Below are 17184 nucleotides of genomic sequence, written 5' to 3'. Positions count from 1 at the left end.
CAGATTCCTCCTCTTGCCGCGTTGCACGCGTGTAAGCATGACGTCAAGTCATTAAGCAGGTGTTAGCGTAACGTAGCATGGCGTTCCATGATAATACGGAGGGAATGAAAGCTCAGCATATCTGAAAAGACACATGATAACAATAATACTTTGTCAAGAGCATATTCAGTAATAATGTGAAGGTTCCAGTCCAGCCTACGCTGCCATATTACATGGCGTGTTCGCTCAGCCCATCGCCATTCACCTCACTTTTTTTGGTGCAATTTTAGTGTTTTTTATGTTATGTGAAAATGTTAATGCCTGTTTGAGAAAAGTATAAAGTTTATGGTGAGGGTTTTTTACAGCCTTATGTCATGCCTTTGGGTCAGAGGCAGTAATTTCAGTAATTTTCAAGTTGATTTAAATGTGTAAACGGCTTCACAGTTGGTAATTAAATATGTATAAATAAATATGTATAATCCTGAAACTGGTTAAAAGCTATGGTTAAAAAGATAAAAGTGAGATGTCTTAAAAAAACAAACAAAAAAAACGTTTCAGTGATAGCAAGAGTGGGTGCTCTTCTCGCTGTTAGACAACCTTTGACGTTTTTCGTCTCTGCGTGAAAGCACAAGCTAGCAAGGCCGAAACGAAGTTAATAAAAACCTTTGAGGCGTCTTTGTGAGTATCTGATGTGATGTACCTGTTAGCTATGTATCCTTGTGTTTTGGCTAGCTACTTGTGTTTAGCATATTTCACGTACATTTAGAGATAGTAATTTAATTTTGTATATGTTACAGTCACCGCGCGCATAAATGTACGACAAAAGTTTCACTGAAGCAAGTAAAGCAAGCCTTGTGTACGGAGATGTATTTATTTATTTAATTGGTTATTTAATCGGGAACCTTATCATTCATTAAACGAGGAAACACGGTACTGTATTGACATTCATAGTCGCCATGTTCTTGAGACAGGAGAAATATCGTCACGTTTTGATCCCGCGAGACCTCGTCAGAAGTCACAGCTGTAGTGAGTTTGCCGGCGTCTGTCCTGTCCCTAACATCTCTGCAGATATTCCACGCACATTCCATCCTTTCATCCATTCATCATTCCCCGCTTCAATGTGTTTATCCCAGATGATCATCTGGCAGCTAAGAGCAAAAGATTTGGAGACGCCATGACAACAAAAGTGGCGGAGTGACGAGTGTTATCGCCAGTGGATGTGTGGAAAGTGTCTGTGAGGATCACGCCGCCCTGGGCCTTCGTCTCAATTATTCAGCACATCATCTCTGACGGGCCTCACCTCATGTGTTGCCTCAGCATCAAACGACACCTTCATGTGCTGGTTGGGGAGAAGAAAACGCTGACACCCATCCACACGGTTACTTGTCTCAAACGTTTGGGAGGTTGCGGTGGCGGGGGTGAAGACGGGAGCAGATGCTGCCGTGCTGGATGGCTGAGTGGGCACGGCCCAACGCTGACAGCTCGAATGCTGGCATGAGTGGAGGCGACCGTGGATGTCTGGAGAGGCCCCGGAGAGAGCGGACCGCCGAGACGCGGGTCAGGAATGGAAGGCGGGCGGCATTGAAGTGACAGGTCAGTGAACGTCTCATCTTCCATCCATCACACACTTCCTTTCAGCTCCAATGCAAGCACAAGTGCCTTGGAGCAGGGCGGCACCATCCCATGCTAATATGTAGGAACTTAGTAGGAAAATATCAATTATTACCAATTACATATGTTTTACTCTTACTGTCATTAATGGGAGGCAACATTTCCTACCATTTAAGAGCACTGTCTGTCCATTCACACACAGACATACTCATGACATACTATATATATGTCTGTCCAGTCACATACACACACATCATGTTAATATCTCTGTCCGTTCACATGCAAACATGAAATATCTATTGCCAGTCTTTCTCTCATTTTGCGATTTACGATACATTTTGTTTATGCAAGCATCTGTCTGTCCATTCACGTACACACATAACAGAGTAGTCTGTTCACATACACATAATGTACGTTGATATACTCACAAAGTAGTCCTCTGTTTGTCCATTCATACACTTGCATGGCGTAAACATGTGTGTCCGTTCACACGCTCACGTAATGTAAACATCCGTATGTCCGTTCACATGCAAACATGAAATATCTATTGCCAATCTTTTTCTCATTTCGCGATGTACTGTAAACATCTCTTCACACGCACACATACGATACATTTTGTTTATGCAAGCATCTGTCTGTCCATTCACGTACACACATAACAGAGTAGTCTGTTCACATACACATAATGTACGTTGATATACTCACAAAGTAGTCCTCTGTTTGTCCATTCATACACTCGCATGGCGTAAACATGTGTGTCCATTCACGTACACACATAACAGAGTAGTCTGTTCACATACACATAATGTACGTTGATATACTCACAAAGTAGTCCTCTGTTTGTCCATTCATACACTCGCATGGTGTAAACATGTGTGTCCATTCACGTACACACATAACAGAGTAGCCTGTTCACATACACATAATGTACGTTGATATACTCACAAAGTAGTCCTCTGTTTGTCCATTCATACACTCGCATGGCGTAAACATGTGTGTCCATTCACGTACACACATAACAGAGTAGTCTGTTCACATACACATAATGTACATTGATATACTCACAAAGTAGTCCTCTGTTTGTCCATTCATACACTCGCATGGCGTAAACATGTGTGTCCATTCACGTACACACATAACAGAGTAGCCTGTTCACATACACATAATGTACGTTGATATACTCACAAAGTAGTCCTCTGTTTGTCCATTCATACACTCGCATGGCGTAAACATGTGTGTCCATTCACGTACACACATAACAGAGTAGCCTGTTCACATACACATAATGTACGTTGATATACTCACAAATTAGTCCTCTGTTTGTCCATTCATACACTCGCATGGCGTAAACATGTGTGTCCATTCACGTACACACATAACGGAGTAGTCTGTTCACATACACATAATGTACGTTGATATACTCACAAAGTAGTCCTCTGTTTGTCCATTCATACACTCACATGGCGTAAACATGTGTGTCCATTCACGTACACACATAACAGAGTAGTCTGTTCACATACACGTAATGTACGTTGATATACTCACAAAGTAGTCCTCTGTTTGTCCATTCATACACTCGCATGGCGTAAACATGTGTGTCCATTCACGTACACACATAACAGAGTAGTCTGTTCACATACACATTATGTACGTTGATATACTCACAAAGTAGTCCTCTGTTTGTCCATTCATACACTCGCATGGCGTAAACATGTGTGTCCATTCACGTACACACATAACAGAGTAGTCTGTTCACATACACATAATGTACGTTGATATACTCACAAAGTAGTCCTCTGTTTGTCCATTCATACACTTGCATGGCGTAAACATGTGTGTCCGTTCACACGCTCACGTAATGTAAACATCCGTATGTCCGTTCACATGCAAACATGAAATATCTATTGCCAATCTTTTTCTCATTTCGCGATGTACTGTAAACATCTCTTCACACGCACACATACGATACATTTTGTTTATGCAAGCATCTGTCTGTCCATTCACGTACACACATAACAGAGTAGTCTGTTCACATACACATAATGTACGTTGATATACTCACAAAGTAGTCCTCTGTTTGTCCATTCATACACTCGCATGGCGTAAACATGTATGTCCATTCACGTACACACATAACAGAGTAGTCTGTTCACATACACATAATGTACGTTGATATACTCACAAAGTAGTCCTCTGTTTGTCCATTCATACACTCGCATGGCGTAAACGTGTGTGTCCATTCACGTACACACATAACAGAGTAGCCTGTTCACATACACATAATGTACGTTGATATACTCACAAAGTAGTCCTCTGTTTGTCCATTCATACACTCGCATGGCGTAAACATGTGTGTCCATTCACGTACACACATAACAGAGTAGTCTGTTCACATACACATAATGTACGTTGATATACTCACAAAGTAGTCCTCTGTTTGTCCATTCATACACTCGCATGGCGTAAACATGTGTGTCCATTCACGTACACACATAACAGAGTAGTCTGTTCACATACACGTAATGTACGTTGATATACTCACAAAGTAGTCCTCTGTTTGTCCATTCATACACTCGCATGGCGTAAACATGTGTGTCCATTCACGTACACACATAACAGAGTAGCCTGTTCACATACACATAATGTACGTTGATATACTCACAAAGTAGTCCTCTGTTTGTCCATTCATACACTCGCATGGCGTAAACATGTGTGTCCATTCACGTACACACATAACAGAGTAGTCTGTTCACATACACATAATGTACGTTGATATACTCACAAAGTAGTCCTCTGTTTGTCCATTCATACACTCGCATGGCGTAAACATGTGTGTCCATTCACGTACACACATAACAGAGTAGCCTGTTCACATACACATAATGTACGTTGATATACTCACAAAGTAGTCCTCTGTTTGTCCATTCATACACTCGCATGGCGTAAACGTGTGTGTCCATTCACGTACACACATAACAGAGTAGCCTGTTCACATACACATAATGTACGTTGATATACTCACAAAGTAGTCCTCTGTTTGTCCATTCATACACTCGCATGGCGTAAACATGTGTGTCCATTCACGTACACACATAACAGAGTAGTCTGTTCACATACACATAATGTACGTTGATATACTCACAAAGTAGTCCTCTGTTTGTCCATTCATACACTCGCATGGCGTAAACATGTGTGTCCATTCACGTACACACATAACAGAGTAGCCTGTTCACATACACATAATGTACGTTGATATACTCACAAAGTAGTCCTCTGTTTGTCCATTCATACACTCGCATGGCGTAAACGTGTGTGTCCATTCACGTACACACATAACAGAGTAGCCTGTTCACATACACATAATGTACGTTGATATACTCACAAAGTAGTCCTCTGTTTGTCCATTCATACACTCGCATGGTGTAAACGTGTGTCCGTTCACACGCTCACGTAATGTAAACATCTGTATGTCCGTTCATGTGCACCCATGTCTGTTCATTCACATAGCCACAATGTAAGCCTGTCGATCCATTCGTGTAGCTAGTATATATAATGTGAAGATGTCTGTCCATTCACACACATGCTAGATATGTGTATATGTGTGCATTGATAGCCACGTCCTGCTACATGTGTTATTAGGAAATGTGCTAGAAGTGCACAGCCGATAATAACATCACCCAATCAAACGCGGGCGCATCCCCAGGGGGCTTCTTGTTCCAATGGCAGGCGCTGCAGGGGCACTGGCAAGCTGCAAGGATGCGTCTCATTTGACAGCCCGTTGGACACGTTGGGAAAGCAGGCGCCAGTAAACGTACGCAGGCTGCATGTGCCGACAGGACCCCCACCCCCAAAGGTGCCTGACCCGCCTCATGTGGTCAGCAAAGTCGATACTGAAGTCCCCGTGCGGTCGGGGGAGGGGGCTTCCTGGGAGGGTGCGCTAATGAGAGGGTGGACCCAGCTGCCTTCAGTGAAACGTCGCACTTTGTCCTTGTTTGCCTTCCTGGGGCTGGCAGAAGCTAAACGTCTGCTCGTTTCTCATGCAGCCTTTTAATTGGCCGGGCTCCATTTAATCAGCCACTGCGCATCTTCTTGCCTCTGCCGCTTACACCTCAAACTTCATCCCAAGGTCGTTGCATAAGGATGCTCCTCTTGTTCTTCATCATCCATATCGCGCAGATGACTCTTCATCATTTATTTGCTCCCCTCATGTTGGCCATCCTCTCAGGTCTGATCTGATCAATCTCTCCTCTCGGCGCTGAGCGCTTCCCATTGGAGCGCGGGGGTGTCGCTGAGTCAGGGGGTGACACGGCGAGGCTGGGTGACATTTTAATTTGCACCGCCTCTCTTTAATAGGACACTCCAGCCGGCCGTCTTTCTTATCCGGGACTGTAATAAGGTCAGCTGTAAGGATGTGTCCACAGCACGCTGCTTTCAAGGGCACACGTCAACCGTTGGGAATAGAAAACACTGCAAAAACCAATTCCAAATCTATATGCGAGTCCTGGTGTGCTCTTTCTCGTCTGTTTGTCCGTTCACACAAACACGTGATGTAAACAGACGCGCCACACGGGGTTACGTCAGCATTTTGATGTACGTACATTTACATACAGGATACTCGCACATTGTAAACTGTATGGCCATTTGCATGTACACAATATCACCATATGTTTGTCCATTCACATAAACAGAGAACGATTCATCTCCACACATACGGTATGTAAGCATATATACACACATACTGGATGCAACCACATGCTTATTCCTTCTTGTTGAAAGAGTAAGGACTAACCTCTCAAAGTGAGCATTATTATCCTTGTAAAGAAAGCGTCTGTGTGCCTGTCAGGTGTGCCTGACGTTCTGTCTGCAGTGCTTCATCAGCATCTTTGCTCCCTTCAAGCTGGTACAGTAAATCATCACGAACATGCTGGAGTGTGGCATTTCAACAATTTGTGCTGTTTGCTGTGATCTAATCTCAGCTTTGAGCGTACGGCGGGCTTGAAGCCAGGCTGAGCCGCGGGGCTTGACGGTGGTCCAGTTTTACCCGAGCCTCATGGGGTCTGTGATGCTCCCACGGACACACAAACATATAATAATCCATAGGAAAATAACATGACATTTTTCTATCCATGCATTGGCTCTATCATTTTGGACATCTGTTTGGCCAGATGTCTTTTTCAGATTGACCAGATACTTTAAAATGAAGATCAAATCAAATGTTAAGCTCGTCCTTGCTTGGGGAGCTCCATGCGGCATCTGAGCTCCATGCGGCGTCTGAGCTTCACGCGGCGTCTGTTCTGGGAGATCCGATGGCGACAGCGGCGCCATGAGGGACGGGAAAAGTTGGGACAATTTCAAAAAATAGAGATGTGGTGACAACAACTGTGCCAATGATTGTTTTTTTTTTCTTTTTCCTGGCACCGCCCCTGGATGGAGGTCATGGATGCAATGCAACATGCTTGCACGGCCACTAGGGGGCATACCTGCAGGCTCTGTGATGATTAGTGTCGGGGTGGTCTGATATCACTTTTTCCACTGAGGGCCGGGACCACCTTGAAATTTTTACATATTTTTTTAATATGGTAAAGAATTGTTTTTGTAATAAAAAAAAAACTTTTTGGGGGATCAATTTTGTAAAATATTTTGTATATTTTTGTATATTTTTCATGAAAAAATATTTCATGACAAAGCTTTGTATTTATTAATGTCAATTTTTCAGCTTTTTTGTTTTCACATTTTGCATTTTTGCAAAATTTTTCCAATTGTTTCCAATTTTGTTGTTTAATGAGTTTTATTTTATTTCTACATCCTGCCGCCGGTCAATACAAAACACACCGCAGGCCACCTATGGTCCCCCCAGGCAGCACTCTACTCCAGACTGGTCATCATCTTTGTTTGGAATGGAATATTTTCCTCTGTTTTAGACCAAGTACGGCAACGTGCTTATCGACCTGAGACGTAACATTCAGACGACCTTTCACTTGGAAATGGACAACCTGAAATGGTCATCAGGGGCCATATTTGCAACTAATCTGATTATTTATGTCAGGGCAATCTGCAGGGGGACTTTTTATGTTTGCATTGCATTGAAACATTTTTTATTTTGTTATAATAATTTTTGGTGAAAATATCATATTGTAAATATTTCGTAATTTTCTATTTCAGGGCAAAGCTTTGTGTTTTTATTAGTTATTCATGTCAACATTTCATCTTTTTGCTCTATTTTTCCGCTAATCGCTCTCTCCAGTGCTGGCATTGCAATGATATAATATTGCTAGTTTGAATTCAGTTGTAAACTGTCCTTGAGACAGCTAGCTTCATTTCCCAGCTGTTAGAATCAAACGAAATGGCCTCTTCTTGCAAAGTGTAGCACTGTTTCAGGGGAGACCGTGACCTCAACAGGAAGCAGTCTTGTGAGTTATGTGCTTCCAATTTGTCGGAGGTCGGGGCCAGTGGAGGTGACCCGCAATGCAGCGATGGCATCACCTTACAGATGTCGTTGAATTGGACGACATGGTGGAGGAAATATGCATGAAGTGATGTAGAAGAAGTCAACCTTGCATGCGTTTTTGTTTGTGTTGTGCTGCGTACGCGTTTGTCAATGTCTCTGCGTCTGAGTGGCACAAGCATACGGCACGTGGGTGGCTGCTTGGCACATGCTCCTAATTGCTGGCCACATTGGTGGGACTGTTTTCACAAGCCAGTCAGACGCGTAGCAAGGGCGTGTGTGTTTGTATAAGAAAAAAAAGAATGAATAAATAATATTCTGGTTGCAGACTCTCAGCGGGGATCCTGTTCAGTAAATGTGGTGTGAAAGAGAAAAGGTGGGCTCGGGAGAAAACACGTCCAGTGAAGGAGGAGGTGTGATTGTGCACTCTTAGCTGAGATCATGAGGGGTCTGCATGATGTAGTCATTGTTATGTTCTCAAAGAATGTATCAAAATCGTCACTGAATTACTCCTGCATATAGTCCAATGCAAAAGTTTGGGATCCCTGACGGACACAGTAGTAGGTAAGGAAAGGGAAATGAACATAAGATGGATTAGACACGTGCATAAATTTGGACACCCCTGTCATTTTGTTGATTTACAACATCGACTTAGCGCTGGGTAACTGGTACACAAAATGGGCTTTGGGAGCTCATGAAGACTTGACTTTCATAGACAGATGTATCCAATCATCTAATCAAAGGTATTTAAGGTGGAGAGTTGTAAGTTGCTGTTCTCTTTGAATCTCCTGTGAAGTCATGGCGTCCTCTAAGCATCTCTGAAATGACCTGAAAGTGAAGACAAAAACATCTCAGAGATGATTATCGTACAGTAAAGTCTCGTTATATCGATATTGTCAGGAGTCGGAAAAAATATCGATATAACCGGACTATCGATATATCCGATCCTGCGCCGAACTGCATTAAAAGTGGGCAATAATGCACTCTTAAATCAATCTTTGCTTAAGGATTTCAATACCAAAAAAGAACACGGCGAACGGCTGCTTCCAGTCAACTTTATTTTTCACACTTCCACCACCAGAGCGCAGCACACACACCGATTCCCGCACTTCCTGGTTCACAGGTCATGCTCAACCCGCCCCACATAGCTGGCCAAACACATGCCTGCAACAGAAGAACCAACTGCGTTTGTGGTTTCTCTCGTGTGTATAGATTCTATACAGACATGTGTTTGGCCAGCTATGTTGAGTGGAAGCAGCTGTTGGCCGTGTTCTTTTTTGGTATTGAAATCCTTAAGCAAAGATTGATTTAAGCTGCTTTTGTATCGATATAAGCAGACCAAATTGGCTGGCGGGAGATGAAAAGGGCATCGTAGTAACCGGATTATCATAATAACCGGGTATCGTACTAACAGAACTAATTATATCATAAAAGACTAGAAATTTGCCGGGAAATGAAAATAGTATCATAATAAGTAATTCGTTATAACCGATATCGATATAACGAGACTTTACTGTATTAGTAATTATCTGGATAAATCCTGACCTATGATGTTTTTCCACTTTTCTGACCTATAAATGTAGTTATAATGTTATATTCTGGTGTGTAACCATGCCAAAGTTTCAGATAATGAGGTTTCCTGATATGGACAAGCTTCAGGCTTTGCATGGAGAAAACTGGATTATCCACCAAAATGTTGCTGAACTCTGATGACTTTCAAATGCTACTCTGCCATTTTTTTCCCAACTGTGTTTATTTAGTGTAAGTATTCTGTGTAGCATTGTAGAGTGTGCACACAGAGTAACCTACGTTAGCACTTTTGGAGTTCAGTTGGATGTTTGTTTACCTGACTGATTTAAGGACAGCACCCTGATGTGGCATCACTTCCGGAAATGAGGCTGAACTGCGACAGCGAGCTTGTCATGGGTGACGCCGTATCTTAAGTAAAGATGGGGTCGGGTCACAGATGGACTCGTGCAGTGTATTAATACCACAACAACATGTGCACCGTGTTGTACGATAGATGGAGAACCAAGGCGTTGTGGCGTAAAAAGCCACTATCTCGAGTTCCATTATTTCTGGTCTGGTTTCTGGTCCCCAAGACTTGTACGACGATGTACTAATTGCATCATGCTTGGGACTCTTCTTCTCGAGGAGATCAGACCAGCAGCAGTTTGCTACCCCCCCATCAGCCCCCTCGCTCTCTGGTGGAGTCCACCACCTTGCATGCAACCCCCCCGACATCCCTTCCGTACACTTGTTTCTCACACATGAATTGTCACTCCCTCCTCCTTGCATGTCTTCCTGCTAGAGGATTGTGTGCATGGAGGGAAGAGAGACCTATTGGTGGCGTGACCAAGGTCACCATTTCAACAGCGTGTGTGACCTTGGTCCTTGCACGTGGCTTGTCATGACCAACAGCAGAGGAGTCTATTATGGGCTGGTGGTCCTGCATCCCCCCCGCCCCCCAAAAACATGGCTTCCATACGCCGGAGGAGCACACTGCTTGTGGTTTTCTATGGGGGGGGGGCACCTTACTGGGAAATCTGCTTGTACAGAAAGCGTTCACCCTTGAGGAATCTCAGGTCGTCCTTGTGAAAAGCATTTCTGCCTGCATGTCTCGTGCGCACACGCTTGTCCCTCATCCCTGTACTCCCGCATCCCTGACTCCTCCCCCTTCCAACAAACACCCTCCATCCTCCCTCCTCCTGCAGATCACCCTAGTGGAGGGAGTGCTCGGGAGCAGATGCGTTCGGCCGGTGTGCGCGTGTGTGGGATGCGGTGCAAAGTGGGCTGCGGTACAGCGGAGAAGTGGAGTGTGGGATTTTTTTTGAAACACTAAGACGACGGTGTGATACCTGCGTGCCGCAGCGGAGGACCCCCCCCCCACCCCCCCATCACCCTCACCACCCCTCAACCCCCAATCCCTCCTATAAAATATTTATAACAGAAGGCAGGCAAAATATTCCAGTCACGTTTTGGGGCTGTCAGCCGGCTGTCCTGGGGAGCGCTGGAGTGGAACCCGGTCCGACGCCGGAGACGGACACCTGCAGTAGGATGTAAACGGAGTTCCCACTCTTCACGCTGCATGGTGAGTTGACTTCTTACTACGATATCTTCCTTTTTGCTTTCATTTCATTAAAACCAAGCAAGTGCATGAAAGATTTCATTTTCTTTTCCCAAAAAAGGAAATCACATCCGAAGGTGACAGCAGCGCATCAGCCAAATAGAAATGGGGGTTTGCTGTGGTGCTTTGCGTGACATGGAGAAGACTCAATGTAAACATGGACTCCTTCATTTGAATGAAGTGAGCGAGTCTGCTGTTTTTCTAGGGTTGTGTTGCTGAGGTGCGTGAGTCACATGGACGGGCCACGCTTGATGTTTTGCTTATTTCAGGGGCCACATGCTTCACTTCACCACCAACACGGTGACTGCCTTGCTTCCTTTGGCCACAAATTACTTTGAAATTGCATGAATCCCACGGGACAGTAACGTACTTGCATGGGTCGTCTAACACCGGGAATCGGCGTCCATGTGCCACAAAAGTTTGGAAATGTGTGTTTTATAGTTGATTATTTCACGACTGTAACATCATTTTTTATATTTATATAGCTGCACGGCGGACAATTGGTTAGCGCGCAGCTAGGAGACCCGAGTTCAATTCCACCCTTGGCCATCTCTGTGTGGAGTTTGCACCCGTGCATGCGTGGGTTTTCTCCTGGGACTCCGGCTTCCTCCCACATTCCAGAAACATGCTAGGTTAATTGGTGTGAGTGTGAATGGTTGTTTGTCTATATGTGCCCTGTGATTGGCTGGCCACCAGTCCAGGGTTTACCCGGCTTCTCGCCCCAAGACAGCTGGGATAGGCTCCAGCACCCCCTCGATCCTTGTGAGGATAAGCGGTAGAAAATGAATGAATGAATATTATATATGATATCATTTTCATAATATCATATATAAAAAAAATTCCTTTTGATATTTTATAAAACAATCTCTACATTGTAAAATCAGGATTCAGTGTTGACTATCTTCTCATTTAAGATTCTATATTATTACACCATTTCATTCGCCATTCTAAAAATGCAAGTAAATCAATCGAGATGACTTCCCAGCATGCTTTGCTAGACTGCGTTTTTTTTTCACATTTATACTCTTTTTATTTACAACATATTGCGCAACTGCAGGGTCTTGTGACACATGCTAACTCGCAAACCAGGTGAGCTAGCGACCTAAACGGTAGCCTCCAAGTTATTTCCTTTCAACTTAAAAAGCCAAAAACTTACCACTTCCACACGGATAGGGAGGATAACTATTAACAGTTATATAACCTTTAACATGAACATTAATCGAACGTAATAATTTTTTTCTGGGTACATGATACCATACAGCAGGGGTCTCAAACACGCGGCCCGCGGGCCAAATGTGGGCCGCAGGACACTAGTTTGAGGCCCCCGCCTTGATGTGAAAGTGCTTTGCTAGACTGCTATCGATATAGTTATTAATATGACGTGTTTAAAGTTGTTTGTTTTTTGTCTTTCCATGCAGTACGTGTAGTTTCCCTGTGTGTATTTGCTTGCAGAAAAACACATACTCCAAATTAAAACAAAAAATTAATAATTTCATAAATGAACTTATTACATTTAAAATAATGGGGAAAATTCTGGCTTTATAACAACATAATTGATAAATAAATACTAATTAAATAAAAACCAAGTCTCTATATTTCTTTGTTTATTTTTTATATTTATATTATATTAATTTGTGCAGATATTATTATACTCATAACAATACTGTAATAATACAATATACATATAAAAATACAATATTAAAAAATGTATTGTATTCATGAAGTATACTGTTAGAAAGCCTGACTTCCCCCCTTTTACGTGATGCAGCATTCATTGGGAACATGCAAGTGTGGGATGAGCATGTGTCTTGTTTTGACCTCCCGACAGCAGCAGATGCTGACACGGAATATGTATCATACGGTCGGAATATGGGTGGGAAAACTATGCTGATGCTGCATCTTCTGTTGGAGGCAGTAAACGTTATGGGGGGGGGCTCTTCACCGCTCTCATCATAGGAGATGACGTGAGGTTCGCCCCACATGGTGGCGTTTATCGCAGGCTACATCCACAGAGCGTTGGAGCTCAGTGGACCGCCACCCCACAGCAGTGTGTGACCAGTGTGAGAAGGAGGTGGGCACGTTTTTCCTTACAAATGAAAGGGACATAAAGAAGCTGTGTGTTGTATTGTCAGGAAGCATCAAGCTACAAAAGACGAACAATCAAACACATCCTACTTTTTTATATACTATATCTCTGCAAGACTCCTAATTAGCACATTTGAATATAAGATGTCACATGACTGTAGAAGCCCACCTCCGTTCTAAGAGCTTGTGTCACAGTTGTATGTTCTGTTGTTGATACCATTGGCCAAATTGTGGTGTGTGTGTGTGTGTGTGTGTGCACGCTGATGCTGGCATGGTGGATTATCCCCCCGATTGCAGAGTCGAGTAGAGTGCAGAGTAGCAGCTCGTCTCATTAGAATGACAGTTTAGCTCAGGGTCCCAATTAACCACACACACACACACACACACACACACACACACAGCCGGCGTCACGCGATAGCTGATCACTAGGACACAAATGAAGGATCAGAGGTTTGGGTTTTGTTGCTGCGTAAGCGTTTTCTGGCAAGTACCAGCCTCTGTTCAACCTATTTTGCCAATATTTCTTGGATTAGACGGGAGATTGCACACTTGATTAGGTACACATCCAGGCAGATCCAAAACAAAAGAAGAATCCATTACAACCTTTCCAAAGATGATAATGTCATTTTATAATAGCAATATGTTTATTATTGTGGTTGGAGTTTGGCCGTCTCTCCTTTATGATGGTTAATTGGTTCCAGACCCTATATTTCCGTAAAGTAGGATTCAATATTAATAAACTGAATATTGTCGTAGTTAGGGCATAGAAAAGCTGCTCATGAGAGCTCTGTAGACATGAAATAACACCCCTATAGTCACTTTCACTCGCCTATTATTCTTTGTTTACATCACATTGCCCAGGCTATGGGATCACTGCGGGGACATAAGAGACGGCTGCCACTAGCATAGCAAGCTTGTGAGTTAACTAGTTAGCGTCTCAAATTTATGTATTCTACACATAAGAAAATGTTTCAAACAGAGTGGAGACGAAGGGACAAAGAAGCCAAAAACTTACCATTTCCACATGGATTGAGAGGATAATCTTTTTCTCCCACTCAGTCTGAGCCAGGAATTGGACATGTCTAATAAAGATAATAAAGACTAAAAGGCCAAAGTCAATCATCATTTCAGAGTTATTTACCGAAACCCCTGACTTTTCTCATCAGTGATAACTTTAGACAGGAATTTGTTGAATGTGTTGAATTATATTAAGGGTAGTAAATTGTTGTTATCTGGTGGTGTAATGGTACAGCTGCTCCCTTTTAATACAGATGGCACAGGTTTGAGTCTGATAAAAGTAAGATTTGTTGAAAACATTTATTTAGATTTATTGAAAACAAATAATAATCATACATTTTATTTAGAAGTGCTATAGTATTGAAAAAACCAATAGAATAGAGCATAAAATCTCAATAATAGGAAAGGATACCTGAGCACTGAATGAACTAGGTGGATGCTTTTAGCAGGGGGTTTGAAGGTGGGCAGACAAGTACAGTGATGGGCGGGGGTGGCGGCAGCAATAATACTACTACTAAAACTGCCCCCCACATACACACAATATTAAACTGGGAGACAGTGGAGGTTCTGAAGGATGGGGTGATGTGGTCAAAGGGGCGAGTGTGGGCGAGTAAGCCAGCAGCGGCGTTCTGAGTATACAGTACGTTATTAAGGCATGGAATTCCATTGCCAATGTTGTATTTGGGTGATACTGTAAGGTTGTTTTCTTTTCCAAAAGAGGACGCTTTAAGACAACAATGGACAAAGGAAGTGCAGAGAACAAAAGGGAGATGGAGGCCCACCTCCAGTTCTGTTCTTTGCAGTGATCATTTCACTGATGACTGCTTTGAAGGAACATCTTTACAGAAAGTACACAATAAAGACATTTTTAATGATGCTATTCCGCCAGTACACAGGAAAAACAACCAGCGACTACTATGTCAGAATTGTCAGAAGAGAGCAAGTGGTGTCTTGTTTCCATCATGTCTTCTAACCAGTATTGCACTATAGCAATGGAATACGTTTTATATTAACATCTTTTCACAGCCGGTGGGGGCCGGTGGTGTCAAGGAAAAGTCTTAAGATTTTAGACAAGAGGTGAGGGATGAAGGGAGGGAGGTGTTAATGTGGAATGGATGTGTGAGGGATCTGGGACTGTTGATGATTATGATGATGATGTCTGATTTGTCACAGTTCAGTGATGGGTTAGGGTTAGGGTTATGCATTGCAGTGATGCATTTGCTAGATGTGTAGAGCTGGATATCGTTGGCCTTAAGCCTAGGTCCCAAACAGATACAGTACTGGATGGTGTTTTGGCCATGCGATTGCAGCATGCAGGATTCCCCCCAGAACAGAGCTATGGTGACCATGAAGGAATATGATCAACACGCCCCCAACATACAAGCTATAAGTTGAATGTGCGTACCAATCAGTACGTATGGCTGTCGCTCTATTGGTACGGCCTACACACTGCAGTGACTTCCAAGAGAATAAGGATGGTGAGATGGTCTGAGCAATGTGTTTCCCATGTAGCCATATCACAAAACATGCATCAAACTCAAATAGTCTAAAAATACCTTTTCATGGGTGTGTTGGGTCCTTAACATGTGGCGACCACAGCTGAAGCCCAATATGATTTTCTTTTTCTCATGAGGTCCAGAAATCCCAGTGATGCAGTATTTTGCAATGCGGATGGAAGGAAATACCATGAAATACCATGTAAATGGCAAGGAGACCAGTAAACTGAAACGTATTTGGGGGTGAAGAGACCCCCAGAAGTTTGTAGCTGGTAAAGTTGGGCCTTTAAAATAGCACACCTGTAAAATTCCACAGTTGCACCCCAGGAAGTGCTCAGATCCAACCTCCTATATACAATTATATATGTATGGTTTTTTTTTTCATGCAGATTTTAAAGACAATGTAAATCTAATGTGGTTGCTTTCGGATTAGTTTTCTGAGAGCTAATTTTTTTAAATCTCCACTGAAGTGTTTTTTTTTTAAATATAGATTGAACTGTAGTTTCTGCACTCCTGGATGTAGGAAGGACTGAAGAAAAAACTAGAATTTGACCAAATGCACCTGTTGATTTGTCCTAATCAAATATGACATTACTACTACCACATGACTACTATCAGAGTACAGAGGGAAGGGAGGCACGTTCTCTGGCCCAGCACAGTGCACTGTATTCGGACACATGCTCCAAGCAGCCAGTGGGGAGCCATGGAGCTGGTGCTTCAGGTGGCTGATAAGGTTTTTTTTTTGTACGCTCAATTTTTTCCTCCTCGTTGCATTTGGTACAACTAGCACATGAAATGTTTATTTACAAGTGAGCTCAGGGGAAGTTATGACACAGGCAGTACAGTACAGGTACTATTGGCTCATTGGAGTAAGACGGAGTAAGATTCCACAGATCCGACCCCTCCCTTCGACATGTGTGCTGGGGGTTTATTATTTTCCCACTTTTATTCAAGTGTGATTGCACAAGTACACAAGAAAAGCTAGCCTTTGTTTTTATTAATTGCCCACCATCCTTTCAACCTTGCTTTTCTTTGCTTAATTAGCAAGCTCATTGTGGTTAAAAATAGTCCACATTAAGACGGTCACCTCCAACTGAACTTTATTGGAAGACGGTGGCGACAAAGTGTCAACTAAATCTCTCTCGCTGGTGTGTTTCTTTGCTCCAAAATGATTTTTGACGTATTCCCCATTAGCTGTGCACGTCGCCGTGCATGTGGGTCACAGAGAGTTTGCGTCATGTGCGTGTATTTATAGAGACGCTTTGATGCTGCTTATGAGGGAAATATTCCGCCGCCAGTGTCAGCCTTCAGCCAGACGCTGGCAGCGCAGAGGACGCCAGCTGTCGTATTTATTTTGCGAGCAGAGCAAGTCGACGCAGCCGTCATCTTTTCTACCTTTTTCACACGTGACGGCGTTGAGCGGA

General features: G+C 43.1%; 1 protein-coding gene across 4 annotated transcripts in view; it reads left to right on the top strand.

Moving 5' to 3' along the window:
- Nucleotides 1–879: 879 nt before the first annotated feature.
- LOC131106382 (G-protein coupled receptor 22) overlaps nucleotides 880–17184 on the top strand; it is a 37517-nt gene continuing 21212 nt past the window's right edge. Inside the window, exons 1-3 of one of the 4 annotated variants that reach the window (XM_078798431.1) lie at nucleotides 880–1005; nucleotides 1113–1213; nucleotides 1297–1572. The gene's annotated coding sequence lies outside the window, so the exon portion shown is untranslated. Of the gene's footprint in view, nucleotides 1006–1112; nucleotides 1573–10936; nucleotides 11127–11223; nucleotides 11567–17184 lie in introns of those variants that run through there. The other 3 variants (XM_058055369.2, XR_013630254.1, XM_058055368.2) reach the window with 3 other exon arrangements.

Source organism: Doryrhamphus excisus, linkage group LG18 (genome assembly GCF_037039965.1).
Source record: "Doryrhamphus excisus strain RoL-2023G ecotype Guam linkage group LG18, RoL_Dexc_Guam_v1.1, whole genome shotgun sequence".
Taxonomy (NCBI): domain Eukaryota; kingdom Metazoa; phylum Chordata; class Actinopteri; order Syngnathiformes; family Syngnathidae; genus Doryrhamphus; species Doryrhamphus excisus.
Note: the sequence above shows the minus strand (reverse complement) of the source record. Positions and strands in the feature narration are given on the sequence as shown.